We start from the raw sequence: 4,686 nt of genomic DNA, 5'->3' as shown, positions 1-4,686 counted from the left end.
ATCTGTTATTATTACTTTGGTTACGCTGACACCCCCTTAGCGGTGTCGAGCGCAAGTAGTCTAGTCGGACTCGGATCCCAAGTCTTGGGACTGAGCTTGGTGACTCCTTGCTTGCGCTCTTTTGTGCGGAACCGTGGCCCTGTGACTTAACAGGGTTCGCTTCCTTCACACAGGGTGAAGTTAACCCGTGTGTGTATTCACATTGTTACGCCATATAGTCCGTCATTACTTGGCAGCAGGTTCCATCTCTGCACGGTGGACCCCGGGCTGCGAACGCACCTTAGTCTATCTTATTATTTGGTGCGTTACGCTAGCCCTAACACAATGTTTTACAAAAGAAGTCATGCGGTCCCAAATGTATTATGTATGGCAGAACAACTCATTTTAATACTTCCATTTAAACACCAAGTCCTGACAGCACGAGGCCTAATTTTGTAGATGGCACAGTATATTTGCAACAATGTAACAAAGGACTAATACAGGCCTATATCTTAACACACCTGTTACAACCAGTAAAGACAGATGGAATGAATGATTGAATGATTAATTGATTGCATATTGGATGCAATACAATGCTTGACATACATAGGTGAAAGCAAGGCAAGGCACACAAAATGTTGCAAATGGTCAAGCGAAATCGAGCAAAATGCTACATTTGGCCTGGGAAATGTGCTTCTTTGGGCCTGAAATAAATTCACATAAAGGGTTAAAAGACAGCTTGCGCTGATTTCAATTCAATCTGTTTTTAGAAACCGGATCAGAGAAGGAGTGCACTGTTCCGGAGATACTGCAATAACGGGTCAATGCGTGGAGTGGACAGAGCAAGCTCTTTTTCCATCTCCCTGTTCTAAAAATCCATTTAATATGTGGTCCCCAAATAGGGGACGTATCAGATATTAAACTGATAAGAACAGATTTTTTTTATATTTTATCCCTCAGATGGGAAAATCTACAGTCCAGAAATCCAAGACCAAAGAAACATCCAAACAGCTGCGTCAAATCCAAAACAAGCTGTTTCAATCATCATTGGAAAATTCATTTTTTTTAAAAACATAATACAACAACAGAAAAAACAATCAAGAAGTATCTACAAGGTATCTCCACTTTTTCACCTTCCAAATTCCCTCTGCATCCACCTCCCCCTTTCTTTTCTTATCCCACAAAAAACAAACATATATCTTCCCCAAAATCACCTTCACGGTATTCCTAACTGCAATATTCTTTCTCTTAAACACATACACATTTCTCACATCCCATAACACTTCCTTTATAGCTTTTATTTTAAAAACTGTCATTTAAAACCGTCAATAAAAGCTTTAACCAATAAAATTCTGCCTGGTAAAACCTCCTGAACAGAGTTAATAAAAGCATTTCCTTTAAAAAGAATGGCGACCCCTGCTGACCCGGATTCATTAGATCCTGACCACATTGAGGGTTCATGTGTCCAATCTGCTTTATACTTATTATAATATAAAGAATGTGGGATATTGCATTCCTGCAAAAAGATCACTGATGCAGTCAAGGTATACAGAAATTCAAAGAGTGCAATTCTCCTGGGTTTTGTTTTGATCCCTCTAGCATTAAGGGAAATACCGGTAATCCCCGCCATAAGAGAAAAGAGAAAAGGAACGAAATTCCAAAAAAACTCTTACCTCAGCTGGCTATGGGCTCTCAATATCGGAGGGTTCGATCTTGTCTCCGACGGTCAAGAGGGAAGAGGCCACGGAGGACTCTCCATCGGACAAGGTTTCGGATGGCAATACATTTCCTGGGACAAACTCATTTATCATCGGTAACACATTTATCAGGTAAGCCGGCTCCCCTCCCTGCTCTAGAGTTCCCACTGGCCCCCCTCCAGGGGACCAATCGGAGGAGTCAAATCGAGCTCAGGTGCCGGCTGTCCTCTGACCGGAGTTGCAGGAATGACTGAGGCAGCTACCCCAGACTCCCTCTCCATCTCTGAAGAGGGCGGGGCGTCATGCTCCTCCAGGGTCATCTCCTCGGGTTTACCACCTTCATAGTAACATACATAGTAACATAGTTAGTAAGGCCGAAAAAAGACATTTGTCCATCCAGTTCAGCCTATATTCCATCATAATAAATACCCAGATCTACGTCCTTCTACAGAACCTAATAATTGTATGATACAATATTGTTCTGCTCCAGGAAGACATCCAGGCCTCTCTTGAACCCCTCGACTGAGTTCGCCATCACCACCTCCTCAGGCAAGCAATTCCAGATTCTCACTGCCCTAACAGTAAAGAATCCTCTTCTATGTTGGTGGAAAAACCTTCTCTCCTCCAGACGCAAAGAATGCCCCCTTGTGCCCGTCACCTTCCTTGGCATAAACAGATCCTCAGCGAGATATTTGTATTGTCCCCTTATATACTTATACATGGTTATTAGATCGCCCCTCAGTCGTCTTTTTTCTAGACTAAATAATCCTAATTTCGCTAATCTATCTGGGTATTGTAGTTCTCCCATCCCCTTTATTAATTTTGTTGCCCTCCTTTGTACTCTCTCTAGTTCCATTATATCCTTCCTGAGCACCGGTGCCCAAAACTGGACACAGTACTCCATGTGCGGTCTAACTAGGGATTTGTACAGAGGCAGTATAATGCTCTCATCATGTGTATCCAGACCTCTTTTAATGCACCCCATGATCCTGTTTGCCTTGGCAGCTGCTGCCTGGCACTGGCTGCTCCAGGTAAGTTTATCATTAACTAGGATCCCCAAGTCCTTCTCCCTGTCAGATTTACCCAGTGGTTTCCCGTTCAGTGTGTAATGGTGATATTGATTCCCTCTTCCCATGTGTATAACCTTACATTTATCATTGTTAAACCTCATCTGCCACCTTTCAGCCCAAGTTTCCAACTTATCCAGATCCATCTGTAGCAGAACACTATCTTCTCTTGTATTAACTGCTTTACATAGTTTTGTATCATCTGCAAATATCGATATTTTACTGTGTAAACCTTCTACCAGATCATTAATGAATATGTTGAAGAGAACAGGTCCCAATACTGACCCCTGCGGTACCCCACTGGTCACAGCGACCCAGTTAGAGACTATACCATTTATAACCACCCTCTGCTTTCTATCACTAAGCCAGTTACTAACCCATTTACACACAATTTCCCCCAGACCAAGCATTCTCATTTTGTGTACCAACCTCTTGTGCGGCACAGTATCAAACGCTTTGGAAAAATCGAGATATACCACGTCCAATGACTCACCGTGGTCCAGTCTATAGCTTACCTCTTCATAAAAACTGATTAGATTGGTTTGACAGGAGCGATTTCTCATAAACCCATGCTGATATGGAGTTAAACAGTTATTCTCATTGAGATAATCCAGAATAACATCCCTCAGAAACCCTTCAAATATTTTACCAACAATAGAGGTTAGACTTACTGGCCTATAATTTCCAGGTTCACTTTTAGAGCCCTTTTTGAATATTGGCACCACATTTGCTATGCGCCAATCCTGCGGAACAGACCCTGTCTCTATAGAGTCCCTAAAAATAAGAAATAATGGTTTATCTATTATATTACTTAGTTCTCTTAGTACTCGTGGGTGTATGCCATCCGGACCCGGAGATTTATCTATTTTAATCTTATTTAGCCGGTTTCGCACCTCTTCTTGGGTTAGATTGGTGACCCTTAATATAGGGTTTTCATTGTTTCTTGGGATTTCACCTAGCATTTCATTTTCCACCGTGAATACCGTGGAGAAGAAGGTGTTTAATATGTTAGCTTTTTCCTCGTCATCTACAACCATTCTTTCCTCACTATTTTTTAAGGGGCCTACATTTTCAGTTTTTATTCTTTTACTATTGATATAGTTGAAGAACAGTTTGGGATTAGTTTTACTCTCCTTAGCAATGTGCTTCTCTGTTTCCTTTTTGGCAGCTTTAATTAGTTTTTTAGATAAAGTATTTTTCTCCCTATAGTTTTTTAGAGCTTCAATGGTGCCATCCTGCTTTAATAGTGCAAATGCTTTCTTTTTACTGTTAATTGCCTGTCTTACTTCTTTGTTTAGCCACATTGGGTTTTTCCTATTTCTAGTCCTTTTATTCCCACAAGGTATAAACCGCTTACACTGCCTATTTAGGATGTTCTTAAACATTTCCCATTTATTATCTGTATTCTCATTTCTGAGGATATTGTCCCAGTCTACCAGATTAAGGGCATCTCTAAGCTGTTCAAACTTTGCCTTCCTAAAGTTCAATGTTTTTGTGACTCCCTGACAAGTCCCCCTAGTGAAAGACAGGTGAAACTCATCAGTGGGTTCCTGTGGGGGTACTTCCCTTGATGCATTGCCTGTCGTCCTCTGGAGTTTCCGCCTTTTTGCATCCGATTTATCGCGCCCTTGAGCCGTCCCGGGAGATTGCAGAGACGAGGGTTGGCTTTTGGCAAATGCAGTTGTACCCTCTGCGGGGTCTCCCTTCTGCTGCCTACTCTCCTTCTGCCGCTCCCTCCTGCGTCTCGCTTTCTCGTTCCTCACTTCTGTAAAGCCATCCTCACCTGTATCCGTTACCTCATTTGACTCATCCATTGACTCCTCCTCATCCTCCATTGGCTCGGGGACAGCAGAACCAGCTGAGGGTTGGCGGGGGGCCGGAGGCAGCTCCTGCTCAGGTTGCGCTCCTTTTGGGCTGTTCCTGTTAGGACAATAGGAAAATGA

General features: G+C 42.6%; 1 non-coding gene across 1 annotated transcript; it reads right to left on the bottom strand.

The window, feature by feature from the left end:
- Nucleotides 1-763: 763 nt before the first annotated feature.
- Nucleotides 764-951, bottom strand: LOC138668135 (U2 spliceosomal RNA). The gene has a single exon (XR_011319098.1). It is a non-coding gene; the product is annotated as a U2 spliceosomal RNA (small nuclear RNA).
- Between the last annotated feature and the right edge of the window lie 3,735 nt (nt 952-4,686).

Source organism: Ranitomeya imitator, chromosome 2 (assembly GCF_032444005.1).
Source record: "Ranitomeya imitator isolate aRanImi1 chromosome 2, aRanImi1.pri, whole genome shotgun sequence".
In the NCBI taxonomy this organism is placed as follows: Eukaryota; Metazoa; Chordata; class Amphibia; order Anura; family Dendrobatidae; genus Ranitomeya; species Ranitomeya imitator.
The sequence above is the reverse complement of the archived record's forward strand: the minus strand, read 5'-3'. Positions and strand labels throughout refer to the sequence as shown.